This window comes from Sapajus apella, unplaced genomic scaffold (genome assembly GCF_009761245.1).
Source record: "Sapajus apella isolate SASKATOON/1434 unplaced genomic scaffold, GSC_monkey_1.0 scaffold76, whole genome shotgun sequence".
NCBI lineage: Eukaryota > Metazoa > Chordata > Mammalia > Primates > Cebidae > Sapajus > Sapajus apella.
In genome coordinates this window covers 5899800-5917348 of record NW_022437016.1, presented here as the reverse complement: position 1 = coordinate 5917348, position 17549 = coordinate 5899800, and the positions used below count along the sequence as shown (strand labels likewise).

The 17549-nt window shown below is 37.6% G+C and overlaps 1 protein-coding gene across 2 annotated transcripts in view; it reads left to right on the top strand.

Moving 5' to 3' along the window:
- The window catches only part of MEGF9 (multiple EGF like domains 9), a 109028-nt gene that overhangs the window by 67119 nt on the left and 24360 nt on the right, over positions 1-17549 (top strand). The window lies entirely within an intron of this gene.

The following is a 17549-nucleotide window of genomic DNA, read 5'->3' as shown; positions in this document are numbered from 1 at the left end:
GCTCCTAACATTATTACTACCATTATCAACTCCAGAGTGAACAGCACTAACGTTTACTGACTGTTTACTATGTGCCAGGGTAAGTGCTTTATATTTACTGTCTTATAAGGATAAAATAACAATTAATTGAAGGTGGTATATTTGATTTTAAAGGTGAAAAAAACTGAGACTTAATTTGCCCCCAAACAGAAAACTAATAAGTGGCAGAAACTGGACCAAATGAACATCTGTCTGACTATCCTGCCTTCAGTAGGTCCTAGTGTTCGTTAATTGATTGGCCGAACCACTGCTTATTTCCAGTAAGCCTGATAGCCATCCTTTAAGTTTAGCTATCCGTACAGACAGATACTGGCATTAAAAATTATCTTCTGAGTGACCAAGGTAACATCATTAGCAATATGTCATGAATATCATGTATCCCCCGTGTCATGAGATAAGAAAGATACATTACCTCTGTGATAGTCTTCCTCACAATCCATAACCTCATTCTAATTGCTACAAGAGATCAGACAAACCCAAATTGAGCGAAATTTCACAAAATACTTGACAAGTACCCTTAAAAAGCTTCCAGATTATAAGAGACAACAAAAGACTGAGAAACTATCAGATTGGAGGCAGCTAAGGAGACATGATAAGTAAATGCAAGATAATATCCTAGATTAGATGCTGGAACCGAAAAAATGGATACTGGTAGAAAAATTAGGGAAATCTGAATAGTTAATAGTATGATGCCATTGTTAATTTCTTCTTTTTGATAAATATGTCCTGGTTACATAAGAAGTTAAACAGGCTGGGCCCCATAGTGCATCACACCTGTTATTCCAGCACTTTGGGAGGCCAAGGTGGGAGGAGTGCTTGAGCCCACGAGTTTGAGACTAGCCTGGGCAACATAAAGAGACCCCATCTCTACAAAAGATTACACAATTAGTCAGGCATGCTTGTAATCCCAGCTACTTTGTGGTGTATGCTTGTAGTCCCAGCTACTTGGGAGGCTGAGGTAGGAGGATTGCTTGAGCCCAGGAGGTCAAGGCTGTAGTGAGCCCTGGTGGCACCATTGCACTGGGCAACAGAGCTAGACCCTGTCTCAAAAAAAAAAAAAAAAAAAAGAAAGAAAGAAGGAAACATCAGTAGAAGCTGAGTGAATGGTATATTGGAACTTCCTATACTATCTTTGCAACTCCTCTTTAAATCTAATATTTTTTCAAAATAAAAAGTTAATAAAATTGTTATTTGAAGCAGTTTTTCAAGGGAATATAGATAGTATTACATTTTGAGGGCAAAATTGGTCCTTATGATAATTCTTAGCCTTAAGTCCAGAAGAGAAATTAGGATAAGGAAATAAACTTACTTTGTTGACCTGCCATTTTAGAAGTATGACATTGTGGTTAGAATATGCAACAGATTCATAGCCTATTTTAATATTCTTTTTTCTGCAGTTTAAAATGAATAGCTTCTAAGACTCATGTTAGTAGACTTAGGCTAAAATAGAAGGCCTCTTGTTCCCACAGAGAAGGCTTTGTCTTCCTCTCTATTCCCTGAAAGAAAATTAAATCAGCATGACTTTTTCCATCTCAGGTTTTTTTTTTTCATAGCAAGAAATATGTTTCCTAAAGGATGGAGAGAAATATGGAACTGTTCAGCTTTTTTTCCTCCCTGGATGTGATTTCTTCTCAAAATACCTAAATTTGTCAATCCTAGAGGGAGACTTGGACTTGAAGTTTCTTTAGATTTTCTATAAAAAGGGACACAAATGCTTCAGCCGTGATTATTTTTAAATAGTATATAAGTCTAGTCTAAAAATTATGAATTCCATTATTATGGCTCTGTATAGATTAAATGAATTATCTGGTATATTTCATGTGTTTCAACAATTTGGGGTTTTCAATTTAGTTTTTCAGTTTGGAGTTTTCTACATATACTACAGAAGGAGCATAGGCATGTTTCTCACATTGCCAAAAGCAGTAAAGGAAATATGGCTTATATTGTCAAAATCTCTTCCTTCTCTTTTACCAATTTCCAACACATACACCATGACCATTTCTTTAATTAAATTTTACTTTTGCTGGCCTTGAATTGATTTTCAAAGGGTTCAGCAATTGAATAGAATGTCCAGTAAAACAGATATTGTGGGATATTTGAAGGAAACATTTTTACAGAGAAATATATTAGTTTTCTTGACTAACATGTTCACCTAAAGAAGCTGCATAATCCAGGAGAGGCAGCAGGAGGAACAGAAGGAAATTAACATTCACTGAACACTTTAAACCTCTATGCTTGATGTTTTACACATAAAACCTCTCTGACTTCTCAAACAACTCATCCATTTTGTTCTTAGCAGCTAAGTTACTTAGTGACATGGCATAACTAATAAATGGCAGAATTTAGATTTGAGCCCAGATCTTTCCGGCTCCACGTCTCTTCCTACTGTATCCTGAAATAGAATGGTCAAGATTAGATATGGCAGTGTGAGCGTCTCAGTGTAAGTGTGGTTATGACTCATCAGTTTTGGTACTGGCCTATGTAAATACAAATCTAGAAATCAGACCTAGGCTACAGTGAAAATAAATACTAAATAGAAGGCAACAATAAAACGTGTTGAGAGTATACATAAAGAATCATTTGAAAGGAAAAGGCAGGAATTAGGGCATTATAAAAATTTAAAGCTATGTCCATGGTTTGGGTGTCAGAATATCTGACTTGCTTGGGTTTAAGTTTAAAGGCAGGCATTTGATATGTGAGAAGTCTGAAATCAAGTGTCATGGACCTAGTCTTTGGGGTGGAAAGTGGAGAGGCAGGGCAACTGAGGCCAGGAGCCAGGCATTGAGAGGCTAGAGAAAATAGTTGTAATTAATCATTAGGAATATAGGGGACTAAGGACAAAGGAACCAGTAGCAAATGAGACTTGACAGACCACTGAGGTTGATTGCCTTACGTACCCTCTTCTTAGGTCAGGATTGATACCAAATTCAGAGTTCTTCACTATGCCTAAAAGTGGAAATTAAGCAGCTTTACCAGTCAGGGATAGGGATATAAAAAATGGAGTGAAATAAGTACAGTTAATTTAGTATAGTGGTTCTCCAGTTACGGTCCCCAGACCAGCAATATCAGTATAATCTGGAAATTACTTGGAAATGCAAATTCCTAGGCCCAACAACAGACCTATTGAATAAAAAACTCTGGGACAGGGCCCAGCAATCAGCATGCTAAAGTTTCAGAACCACTGATCTATGTTGGTGGCTCTGAGTATGTTGTCCCCAAAACCTAAGGTCAACTTACACGCAGTTGCAAACTAGAACTAAGAAAGAAGGGGTTTGTTTGAGGCATTTCAACCACGATGTTTTGTTTATATGAGAATTGTATAAGCTAAAGAAGTCCTTTCAGTAGGGTCATGATGGAATATGAGGTTGAGAAAAATGGATTTTTCTTTGAGGGCTAGGACTTTTTTTTTTTTCTGTCTGCTCTTCTTTATCTTACTTTAAAGAATAAACCTGAGGGATCACTGTCTTACAAGGTTGATTGGCCTATCATGGGCTAGTCATTAAATGTTTCATTTTGCTCACCTAGAATGAATATTCTGTTTCCAAGATTCTAAGAGGTTTATTTACATGTGACAAAGGGTCAAGATTAAGTGCATGTTATTCACAATTGCAAAGACATGGAATTAATCCTGATGTCCATCAATGGTGGACTGGATAAAGAAAATGTGGTACATATATCCCGTGGAATACTACGCAGCTATAAAAAAGAACAAAATCATATCCTTTGCAGCAACATGGATACAGAAAGAGGCCATTATCCTAAACAAATTAATGCAGGAACAGAAAACCAAATACCACATGTTCTCACTTATACATGGGATCTAAACATTGAGTACACATGGACATAAAGATGGGAACAGTAGACACTGGGAACTACTAGAAGCACGGGGGTAAAGATTTGAAAAACTACCTATTGGGTACTACCTGGGGGATGGGATCATTCATACACCAGACCTCAGCAACACAGTTTACTCATGTAACAAACCTGCATAAGATAAAAGTTGAAAGAAGAATAATAAAATTTTTAAAAAGATTAAATACATGGAAAATAATTAAGTGGACTGAAATGAAAACAAATATTGTGCTTATAAGTCATCAAGAGTTGGTGAAGAAAGCACACATAGATTTTGGAGGCAGATTATGCAATCATTAAACAAAGTCTGCATGCCTGTCACATGCCAGGCACTGTGAATATAGCAGTGGAAAAAACACATAACCACCCCACCAATAAAATGTCACAGAACTGAAATTTTAGAACTTGGAGAAAGATAATAAACAAGAAAATACAATTTATAGTATATTAAATAGCGATATTACAATTTTAGATAGTGTGGCTAGGCAAGGTGTGTTGAGAATATGACATTAGAATAAAAAAACAAAAAGAAGTAATAGAGCATGCCATGTGGATCCCCTGTGGAAGGGTATTGCCAATAGAGAGAACAGCAAGGAAAGTCCCTGATGCAGGAAGATGCCTGATGTATTTGAGCAACAGCAAAGTCATTGTGGCTGAAGTGGTGTAAACTGGGAACAGGAGTTAGGGAGTTGTATGTAAAGCAAAATATATACATAGATATCCAGAATACCATTCTTTTGACTTATCTATATTTTCAAAAGTTTTTATACAGAAACATTGGAGAGAAGTAAAACTTTAGTAATTTAGACAGGGTGGTATTAGTTCAGGATATACAAATAAATAAAAAAGAGAGCTCAGAAGTAAATCCTGTGTATAAAGACATTAAATCATGTGTATAAAGACATTTGACATATGACAGAGGAGGTACTAAAGCTTAGGGACATAAAGGGTGGACTTACCAATGAATTGTACTAGAGTTTTGGCTATCTATTAGGAAGAAAATAAATTTAAACCTTTCACTTATATGTTATGCAAAAATAAATTTCAGGTAGATTAGAGACCTAAATGTGAAAGACAAAATGTAAAACTTAGAGGAAAGCATACTAAGGATGTTGGGGTAGGGAGGGTTTTCTTCAACAATAATACTAAAATAATAGCTACACTTAGGTAGTTTTTACTATGAGTCAGGCACTGTTCTATGTATGTCCTTAACACATATTAACTAAGTTAATCTTAACAACAAACCTATGAGACAGGTTCTCTCTTTGACAAATGAGGAGCTAAGGCATAAAGAGATTAAGTAGTTTATTTAAGGTCATATGACTAGTAGCCAGGATTTTAATCCAGGTATTCTAGCTCAAATTCTTACTCTTTTTTTTTTTTTTTTTGAGATGGAGTCTCGCTCTGTCACCCAGGCTGGGGTGTAGTGGCAATGATCTCGGCTCTCTGCAACCTCCACCTCCTGAGTTCAAGCAATTCTCCTACCTCAGCCTCCTGAGTAGCTGGGATTACAGGCACATGCCACCACGCCTGGCTAATTCTGGTAATTTTAGTGGAGACGGGGTCTCACCATGTTGGCCAAGCTGGTCTCAAACTCCTGACCTCAAATGATCCACTTGCGTTGGCCTCACATAGTGCTGGGATTACAGGCATGAGCCACCACGCCTGGCCCAGAGTTCCTATTTTTAACGATTTCACTAAAATACTCTCCAAAACATAAAAAACATATGGGAAATATTTATACATTCAACTGGATTAAAAGTGAGAACTTCTGTTTGTCAAGAGACTTTATAAAGAAAATGAAAAGACAAACCACAAACTGGGAGAAGATCATTACAGCACATGAAACTGACAGATGATTACTTTTCCGGAAATATATAAAGAATTTTTACAAATCAATGTCAAAAATACTTGGGTAAGCTGGGCATAATGGTGCACACCTAAGCCTGAGCTGCTCAGGATACTGAGGCAGAAGGCTTGCTTGAACCCAGGATTCAAGGCTGTTCAAGGCTGCAGTGAGCTATGATTGTGCCACTGCACTACAGCTTGGGTGACAGAGTGAGACCCCATCTCTAAAAACAAACAAAAAATACTTGGGCAGATTCCTCATGAAAGGAAACTCAAACGGCCGTTAAGTGTGAAAACATGTTCCATCTCATTAATAATCCGAAGAATACAATTTAAAACCATGTTGTGATACCACTTCAACCTGCCAAATTGGCAAAAATGTAAAAGCTGATAATGTCAAGTGTTGGCGAGGATATAGAGTACTGAGACCATTATTCCATTGCTGATGAGAGTATAAATTGTTACCACCCTGTTGGAAAACAGGCTTCACCTAGTAAAATTGATCATGCCCAAATATTGGCTACTGACTGCTCAATCCCCTATAGGGTTCAGAACTCAAAGACTTAGAACTTGGGTATAAAGGACTTAGGCTTCACCACTGTCAAGTTAAGCAGGTTTTTGTTTGCTGATTTAGAAACTAAGCCACCATTTATGCAATCATTTCTCTGAGAAAATTAGTTCTAAATTATAGGCACTGCAAATTAATTCTTGGAATACAGCAGGTACAAAAATTAAGTATTAATAATTATTTTTCAGCTGGGTGTGGTGGCTCATGCCTGTAATTCTATCACTTTGGGAGGCCAATGTGGGAGAGTCACTTGAAGCCAGGAGTTCAAGACCAACCTGGGTAACATAGTGAGACCCTGTTTCTACAAAATCAAAAGATTAGCCAGGTGTGGGTGCATCTATAGTCCCAGCGAGTCAGCTGAGGTGGGAGGATTATTTGAGCTCAGGAGGTCAAGACTGCAGTGAGCTGTGATCGCATCACTGCACTTCAGTCTGGGTGACAGAGCAAGACCCTGTCTCAAAAAAAAATAAATAAAAAAGATTTTAAAAAATTTATCCTTTCACCGGGCGTGGTGGCTCATGCCTGTAATCCCAGCACTTTGGGAGGCCGAGGCGGGTGGATCACGAGGTCAAGAGATCGAGACCATCCTGGTCAACATGGTGAAACCCCGTCTCTACTAAAACTACAAAAAACTAGCTGGGCATGGTGGCGCGTGCCTGTAATCCCAGCTACCCAGGAGGCTGAGGCAGGAGAATTGCCTGAACCTAGGAGGCGGAGGTTATGGTGAGCCGAGATCGCGCCATTGCACTCCAGCCTGGGTAACAAGAGTGAAACTCTGTCTCTCCCAAAAAAAAAAAAAAAAAAAAAAAAAAAAAAATTTATCCTTTCACTAAACAGCTCTTTTACAGTGGTTAAAGGATACAAATATTAACATATTTGAGAAGCAACTTCTTTTTAGGATACCTAGACCCTATATTTTGTCTCTACATTTTCTCTTTTCAAAATGATCTTTGAAATGCAGAAACTCATCAAATAATGGAGGACCATTTTTTTTTTTTTTCAGACGGAGTCTCACTTTGCTGCACAGGCTGGAGTGCAGTGGTGCAATCTTGGCTCACTGCAACCTCTACCTCCCAGGTTCAAGCGATTCTCCTGTCTCAGCCTCTCAAGTAGCTGGAATTACAGGCAGCTGCCACCACGCCCAGCTAATTTTTGTATTTTTAGTAGAGATGGGATTTCAACATCTTTGGCCAGGCTGATCTTGAACTCCTGACTTCGTGATCTACCCACTTCGGCCTCCCAAAGTGCTGGGATTACATGCATGAGCCACCGCACCCAGCCTGGAGTATTTTATGCTTGTATTTTTTCTGTTAAAAAAAGCAGCGAAGGAAGTGAAAAATAACTGTCCTAATTGAATTAAGTTGAATTAAGTTAACTGTTGCAAGTTGTGGCTCTGGAAATGTGACACATTTGATTTATGCCTTTAAGTTCTACTTCTGAGTTTTCAAATTTTTAAATTTTATTTTGATAAGATCAGTTATCACAAAATATTTTTGCACTTAAACAGTACTCTTTTTGAGTATTATGAATTTCTGGTCATCACTGCCACAAATTTCTACAACCTATGCTACTGAAATGCTTACAGTTATTGCTGACATTGAATAAAGATGAAAAATCTGCATGGAGACTATACCACTGCACCCATTTGGAAACAGAGTCACCGCCTCCTTTTCAACCAGCAAACTAAAATTCAACTGCAGATGAAAGTCTTTAGTTATGAAAACTACTCTAGAGAGTTAGGAAGAGGTAGGCTGGAAGTGGTGGCTCATGCCTGTAATCCCAGCAGTTTGGGAGGCCAAGGCAGGTGGATCATTTGAGGTCAGGAGTTTGAGACCAGCCTGACCAACATGGTGAAACCCCAACTCTACAAAAATACCAAAGATATACCAAAAACACCAAACCCCAGCCAGGCGTGGTGGAGGCTGAGACAGGAGGATTACTTGAACTCAGGAGGCAGAGGTTGTAGTGAGTTGAGGTCATGCCACTGTACTCCAGCCTGTGTGACAGAGCGAGACTCCATCTCAAAAAAAAAAAAAGTTAGGAGGAGGTGATTGTTCCACCAGGTGCACAGACATGAACACAGGAGCACCAGAAACATGAAAAGGCATGGAAATATGATGCTACCAAAGGAATGTCACTTTCTAGTAACAGACCCCCATGAAAAGGAAATCAACTAATTGCCAGAAAAGGAATTAAAAATAATGGTTTTTAGGGAAATTCAATGATATAGAAGGAAATACAGATAGTTCAATCAATCAGAAAAGAATTTATGATGTGAATGACAAATTCAGCAAAGAGATAGAATTCATAAAAAAAGAACCAACTAGAAATCCTGCAACTGAAGAATTCAGTGAACTAAATTAAAATATACAACAGAGAGATTCAACAGCAGACTTGATCCAGCAAAAGAAAGAATCCCTGAACTTGAAGATAGGTCATTTGAAAAAAAAAAAAGAAATATGAATGAAAAAGAGTGAAGAAAGCATACAAGACTTATGGGACACTATTAAGTGAACAAGTATTTGTACTGTGAGAGTTCCAGAGAAGGGAAAGGCATAGAAAACCTATTTAAAGAAACAATAGCTAAGAAAATTCCCAAGTCTAGAGAGAAATATGGAAATCCAGTTTCAGAAAGCTCAGTGGTTCCCAAATAGATTTAATACAAAAAGGTCCTACCCGAGGTACTTAATAGTCAAATTATCAAAAGTCACACACACACAGAGAATTCTAAACACAGCAAGAGAAAACTGTCAAGTCATGTGTAAGGGAATCTTAACTAACCTATCAGCAGATTTCTTTGCAGATATCTCACAGGCCAGGAAAAAATGGGTTGATATATTCAAGGTGCTAAAAGGAAAAATTTTTTAAAAGTGAGCCAAGAATACTATACCCAGAAAAGCTATCCTTCAGAAATAAGGGCAGAATAAAGTCTTTTTCAGAGAAGTAAAAACTGAGGGAATTTGGCCAGGTGTGATGGCTCATGCCTGTATTCCCAGCACTTTGGGAGGCCGAGGCAGGCAGATCACCTTGAGGTTGGGAGATCAAGACTAGCCTGACCAACATGGAGAAGCCCCGTCTCTGCGAAATATACAAAATTAGCCAGGCATGGTGGTGCATGCCTGTAATTCCAGCTACTTGGGAGGATGAGACAGAAGAATTGCTTGAACCCAGGAGGCAGAGGTTGTAGTGAGCCGAGATCTCACTGTTGCACTCCAGCCTGGGTGACAAGAGTGAAACTCTGTCTCCAAAAAAAAAAAAGGGAATTCATCACCACTAGATTAGCCTTATAAGAAGTACTCAAGGGAGTCCTATATCTGTAAGTGAAGGGACAATAATCACGATTATGAAAAAACTTAAAAGTGTAACATTCACTGGTAGAAAAGATGGATAAAGGAAAAAGAGAAAAGAATCAAATCTTATCACTACAAAATAAAACCCACCCGCCGGGCGCGGTGGCTCACGCCTATAATCCCAGCACTTTGGGAGGCCAAGGCGGGTGGATCACGAGGTCAAGAGATCGAGACCATCCTGGTCAACATGGTGAAACCCCGTCTCTACTAAAAATACAAAAAATTAGCTGGGCATGGTGGCGCATGTCTGTAATCCCAGCTACTCAGGAGGCTGAGGCAGGAGAATTGCCTGAACCCAGGAGGCGGAGGTTGCGGTGAGCCGAGATCGCGCCATTGCACTCCAGCCTGGGTAACAAGAGTGAAACTCCGTCAAAAAATAAATAAATAAATAAAAAATAAAACCCACTAAACATCAATCATAAACAATAAGGGCAGAAGAAAGGAACTAAGGTTATGCAAAACATAAGGTTATGCAGAACCAGAAAACAATTAACAAAATGGCAGGAGTAAATCCTCACCTATCAGTAATAACCTTGAGTGTAAACAGATTAAATTCCCCACTTAAAAGATATGGACTGGCTGAATGGATAAAAAGATATGGCCCAACTATATGCTGCCTACAAGAAACTGTCAAGAAACTGACATACATAGACTGAAAGTAAAGTTATAAAAAAGATATTCCACACATATGGAAACCAAAAATGAGCAGAAATAGCTATGCCTAAATAAAACAAACTTTAGGTCAGAAACTGTAAAAAGAGACAAAAAATTCATTATATAGTGATAAAGGGATTAATTTAGCAAGAGGATATAATAATTGTAAATATATATGCACCCAACACTGGAGTATTATTAGATCTATGTATACATATTATTAAATCTAAAGGGAGAGATAGACTCCAATACAATAATAGCTGGAGATTTCAACACCCAATATCTAATGTCTCAGCATTGGACAGATCATCTAGACAGAAAATCAACAACATTTGATTTAAACTGCTCTTGAGACCAAATGGACCTAACAGACATCAGCAGAACATTAATCCAAAAGCTACAAAATGTATATCCTTTCTTTTCAATAGCACATAGAACAATCTCCAGGATAGACCACATATTAGACCACAAAACAAGTCTTAACAAATTTAAAAGAGTTAAAATTATATCAGGTATTTTTTTCTGACCATAATGGAATAAAACTAGAAATCAACAATTACAGGAACTTTGGAAACTATACAAATACACAAAAACGATATACTCCTGAATGACCACTAGATCAATGAGGAAATTTTAAAATTTTTTGGAGCAAATGAAAAGAGAAACACAACATTCCATACCATGCTATGGGATAGAGCAAACAGCATCAAAACGTAACTTTATAGCAATAAACACTTATATTAAAAAAACTAGCAAAATGTCAAATAAACAACGTAATGATCCAGCTTAAGGAACTAGAAAAGCCAGAACAAACAAACATCAAAATTAGCAGAAGGAAAGACAGAATAAAGATCAGGGCAAATATTTAAAAATTGAGACTAAAAAGCAATACAAAAAATCAACTAAATGAAAAGTTGGCTTTGAAAAGGTAAAATTGAGAAACCATTAGCTAGACTAACCAAGAAAAAAACTGAAAAGACCTAAATAAATAAAATCAGAAATGAAAAAGAGGACATTACAACTGATGCCACAGAAATACAAAGGATCATTAGAGGCTTCACCAAAAAGCTCTTAGAACTGATAAATGCATTAAGTAAAGTTGTAGGATATAAAATCAACATAAAAAATCAATGGTGTTTTTATACAGCAACACTGAAATAGTGGAAAAAAATTTAAAAACCAATCCTATTTACAATAGCTCAAAAAAAAAAAAAAACCCAAAAAAAAAAAAACCTAGGAATAAATTTATCCAAGGATGTGAAAGGTTTCTACAAGGAAAAGTATAAAACACTGATGAAAGGAAATTGACCAAGACATTTAAAAAATTGAAAGATATTCTGTGTTTATGGATTAGAAGAATTAATACTGTGAACATAACCATACTATCAAAAGAGATCTACAGATTCAATGCTATCCCTATCAAAACATCTATGGCATTCTTCACAGAAATAGAAAATACAGGCCAGGCACAGTGGCTTACACCTGTAATTCCAGCATTTTGGGAGACTGAAGCTGGTGGATCACTTAAGGTCAGGAGTTCAAGAACAGCCTGGCCAACATGGCAAAACCCCATCTCTACTAAAAATACAAAAATTAGCTGGGCATGGTGGTATACACCTGTATCCCCAGCTACTTGGGAGGCTGAGGCAGGAGAATTGCTTGAACGTGGGAGGTGGAAGTTGCAGTGAGCCGAGATTGCATGACTGTACTCTAGCCTGGGCGACAGAGCAAGACTCCATCTCAGAAAAAAAAGAGAAAATACAATTCTTAAATTCATATGGAACCACAGAGAACCTCAAATAGTAAAAGCAATTCTGAGCAAAAAGAACAAAGCTGGAGGCAACATGGTACTGGACTTCAAAATATGCTAGAAAGCTATGGTAACCAAAGCAACATGGTACTGCCATAAAAACAGACACATAGACTAATGGAACAGAATAATGAATTTAGAAATGAATCCACATATTTATAGCCAACTGATTCTTAGCAGAGGTGCCAAGAACATTCGTTGGGAATGCCACAGTCTCTTCAATAAGTGATGCTGTGGAAATGATATCCATATGTAGAAAAATGAAACTAGACCTTTATCTCTGATTATATACAAAAATCATTTCAAAATTGGTTAAAGAACTAAATGTAAGACCAAAAACTATGAAACTACTGGCAGAAAACATGTAGAAGAAATGTTTCAGGCAGTGTTCTGGGCAAAGATTTTATGAAGAGCTCACCAGCGCAGGCAATAAAAGCAAAAATACACAAATGAGATTGTATCGGGTTAAAAAACTTGCACAGCAAAGGCAACAATCAACAGAGTGAAAACACAACCTGCAGAATGGGAGAAGATATTTGCAAACTATTCTTCTGAAAGTGACTAATATCCAGATATCTTCAAACAATAAAGCAACCAGAAAACAAATAATCAATTTTTTTAATGGGCATAGAAGCTGAATTAATATTTCTCAAACAAAAACATACAAATGAAGAGTGCTCAACATCACAAAACATCAGAGAAGTACAAATCAAAACTACAATGAGATGTCATCTCACCCCATTAGAATGTCTGTTATCAAAAAGACAACAAAGAATAAATGCTGGCAAGGATGCAGAGAAAAGGAAACTCTTATACACTGTTCTAGTGGAAACGTAAATTAGCACAGCCATTATGGAAAGTAGTATAAAGGCTCCTCAGAAAACTAAAAATAGAACTACCGTATGATCCAATAGTCCCTCTATTGGGCATATATCTAGAGGAAAGGAAATCAGTATGCCAGAGAGATATCTGCATGCCCATGTTTATTGTAGCACTCCTCAGTAGCCAAGATACAGAATCAACCTCAGAGTCCATCACCAGAAGAGTGTATAAAGAAAATGTATGCAATGGAACACTAGTTAGCCAAAAAATAATGAAATTCTCATTCATGGCACCATGGATGAACTTGAGCATTATCTGAAGTGAAGTAAGACAGGTGCAGAAATACTGCATGTTCTTACTCGTGGGAACCAAAACTGTTGATCTCATAGAAGTAGAGAGGACAGTAGTGGTTATTAAATATAGAAAAAGTGAAAAGGGAGAGGAGGGTAGCCAAAGGTTGGTTAACAGATACAAAAGTATGCATATAGGCTTTGTATTGACATACCACACTCTACCCCATAAATATGTACAATTATTATTTGTCCATTAAAATTAATAGCAAAAAAAGTCACTTAGCAATGGGCTGATAGTCAAGGCATACTGAAACGCTCCATTAAAGAGTGAAAATAGCCATAGACAATATGTAAATTAATGGCTGTGTTCCAGTAAAACTTTTTTTTTTCAAGTCAGAGTCTCACAGTGTTGACCTGGCTAGAGTACAATGGTGTGATCTTGGCTCGCTGTAACCTCAGCCTCCTGGTTCAAGCAATTCCTGCCTTGGCCTCTCAAGTAGCTGGGACTACAGGCATGTGCCACCACGCCTGGCTAATTTTGTTTTGTTTTGTCTCATTTTTGAGACAGAGTCTCGCTTTGTCACCCAGGCTGGAGTGCAATGGTGCAATCTCGGCTAACTGCAACCTCTGCCTCCCGGGCTCAAGCAGTTCTCCAGCCTCAGCCTCCCGAGTAGCTGGGATTACAGGCACGCACCACCATGCCTAGCTAATTTTTGTGTTTTTAGTAGAGACAGGGTTTCACTATGTTGGCCAGGCTGGTCTTGAATTCCTCAGGTGACCCACCCACCTCAGCCTCCCAAAGTGCTGGGATTACAAGTGTCAGGCACTGCCCCCAGCCAAAAAAATTTTTTTGAGGCAGAGTTTCACTCCGTCACCCAGGCTGGAGTGCAGTGACTCAATCTCACTTCACTGCAACAACCACTGCCTCCCAGATTCAAGCGAATCTCGTGCCTCAGCCTCCTGAGGAGCAGGAATTAACAGCCATGCATCACCATGCCCAGTTAATTTTTGTATTTTTAGTAGAGACAGGGTTTTGCCATGTTGGCCATGCTGGTCTCCAGCTCCTGGCTTCAAGTGATCTGCCTGCCTCGGCCTGCCAAAGTGTTGGGATTACAGGCATGAGCCACTGCAGCCAGCCTGTGCTCCAATAAAACATTATTTAAAATGTGTCACAGGCAGGATTTGGCTCTGTTGTTTAGATTAATCATCATGACTGGGCCACACACAGTGGCTCACACCTGTAATCCCAGCACTTTGGGAGGCCGAGGCTGAAGGATTGCTTGAGCCCAGGAGTTTCAGACCAGCCTGGGCAACACAGTGAGACCCTGTCTCAAAAACAAACAAAAAACAAAGTCGTCATGACTGGAGTGTTGTACTCATGAGAAAAGTTTTCAGAGGCTAAGACATTGTGTCACTGAGAGGTGGTTATTGTTTCAAGACAATTCTCTAAAGATCTCTTGTGTTTTTGCAAGCAGAGGCCCTGCCTTGTTCTGGACTATTTATTCAAGGATGTTTGCATAGCAAACTGCCTTGGGAAGTAGAAATAATATCTTCCTCTGGAGTAAAGGACAGATTTTCCACTGTCCGATATAATAAAAATAAAGTCTCCCTCCTGGGCAAAGATCAGGTAAGCTCACTGTCCATTATAAAAGATTTGGATTCTCTGAGTTTGGGCTTCTTCAGTAACAACCCACCAAAACTTTCTGAGTTTGGAGTTCTTCAGTAACAGCCCTCATATGCAGGCATCGCTGGCCTTCTTTGCATGACCGTTGGGAATTGAGGTTTGGGGACATGGTGCAAATGCTGATACTCTAGCTGCTGCTTTTGTTGGGAGGAATAAACTGTCCTCTGTCTCTGAAAAAAAAAAAAAAAAAAAAAAAAGAATTTCTGCCTGAATATGGATTTCCTCTAAACATATTTTAGACTCTTTGCCCTCAAAAATACAAGGAATGTTTAGCATAATAGCCCAATGTTTTCAACAATAAAGCTATCCTTTTTTCCCTCCGGAAGCCTCGCTTATTGCATAATCATCTCTTCCATAACTGTAGAAAGACAGAGGAACACTAAATTCAGATAATCTTTTGCCAGAACGTCCAATTATTGTTTCTTTTAACAAATGAGGAGAAACTATTATATTCTTACCTCTACAAAACCATGACCCAAACATGAACTTAAGAATTTTTAATAACTTTTCATTTTTTTAAATATAAAACCATTTTCTAGTTGGAAAAACTTTTTCTAGCTCCTTTTAAAGTTTGATTTTAATATATTGAGAGAGTTTGTAATCAGCAATTTGCTATTGATTTCAGGCTAATTAATTAGTATTTCAGTCTCTTCCCAAACTAAATTGTTTTTTAGCTATTTAAAAATAGCTTTAAAAAAGTTCTCTTTAAGTTCATTTTTAAAAGTGGAGGAAGAAGAAAATTGATACATTTCATTATCTCTTTATTGTGTTTCTTTGTTGTGTCTTCTTTATTGTATCTCTTTATTGTGTCTCAGAGTGTCAACATGATACTGTCTGAGGAAGAAGGAAGGGGAAAAAGCAAAGTTCACAAATGACCGCAAATGAATTGATTTTCTCCAGTTAGAACTATGGGTCGGGTGCAGTGGCACACACCTATAATCCCACAATGTTGAGAGGCCGAGGTGGGTGGATCACTTGAAGTCGGGAGTTCGAGACCAGCCTGGCCAACGTGACAAAACTGTCTAAAACTACTAAAAATACAAAAATTAGCCAGGCATGGTGGTGCACGCCTATAGTCACAACTACTCAGGAGGCTGAGGCAGGAGAATCACTTGAACTCGGGAGTCAGAGGTTGCAGTGAGCCAAGATCATGCCACTGCACCACTCCAGCCTGGGTGACAGAACAAGACTCTGTTTCAAAAAAACAAAACAAAACACTATGTATAATTTTTAATTTATTCTGTAACTGCTTGAGTGTAAATTGATAATATGATCCCTAAAAATATATATACACACATACTTTATATCTTGTAAATCTTAGGAAGAAAATAGACTTTCTTGGTAATAAAAAACATGTCAAGACATTTAAAAATTTATAAATAAATCATTAACTAGTTGGCAGAAAAGCAAGTCAGGTCCAGCTGGCTTTGATTCCACTCAATGTAGGATTTTGCAGATCCTTTCTCTTCACAATTAAATTTTTTTTCCCAAAAACTGTTTCTACTATGTGTTTATAATGTGCTCTCTTTTCCTAGCCATATTTTTGCTATAAACTAGTAATTATCCCTTAATTTTTTGCTTTTTTTTTTTTTTTTTAGTTTTATTAACAGAATTTTAAAATTTAAAATTACTTATCTACATTTTAAAAGTAAGTAACTTAGTTTCCCCTGTCTTTGCTTACTGGGAATTCTGGCCTACTTTCCTTAGAATTCTCAGAAAATATTTAAGATCTAGGATCACTGTATTTAAGATCTAGGATCATTATCTTCTTAGTTGCTTTCATTGTTGAGTACTGAGTATGTGCCAGACACTGTGCTAAATTTGTTGTGTATGCAATATTTAATTCTCACAATAACCCTACAAAGGTTGGTATAATTGTCTTCACTTAACAAATGAGAATACAGAAGCTGAGGGAGACTAAGTACTTTTTGCCAGCTAGTCACTAGTAGAGCTGGAATATGAACCAAACTCTGTTTCCTCGGGCTGTTTTTTTTTTTCTTTCCATAAACCCTGATACTCCTTTTCTATATTATACCCATTCCACCTAATCAATGTGATTATAAAATAATGAAAATTCTGAAGCTTCTCCACCCACTGATCTTAAACAGAACAGAGTCTTTAAAAAGATAATTTGGCTTACACTCATGTAACATAGATATGTACCATATCTTGAGACGATACACCAATGAATTTTCTTTTAAAAAACTAATGAGTATTAATTTTGTAAAATATATTATTATTTATATACACTTAAAAATACCTTTTTTCTAAAGTGTTAAAACCTTGCAGGGGTTGTTCATACCCATGAGTATGTAAATTCTATAACTGAGCATTACTACCACAAGAAAATCTGAGAATCCCATTTGGGGTAATTTAAGAAATGTGTAGTGTATGCATAGTTATATTTAATGCAGCTTAGCTCCACAATGCTTATAATTCTGTATTCTTTTTTTCTGATACAATTTTTGTGCTATCTTAATAGTTTACTAGCAACTCGTCATTAAGGAAAAAAAAAAGAAAAGAAATGAGACCAGGCTGGGCATGGTGGCTCACACCTATAATCCCAGCACTTTAGGAGGCCAAGTTGGGCAAATCACAAGGTCAGGAGTTCAAGACCAGCCTGGCCAAC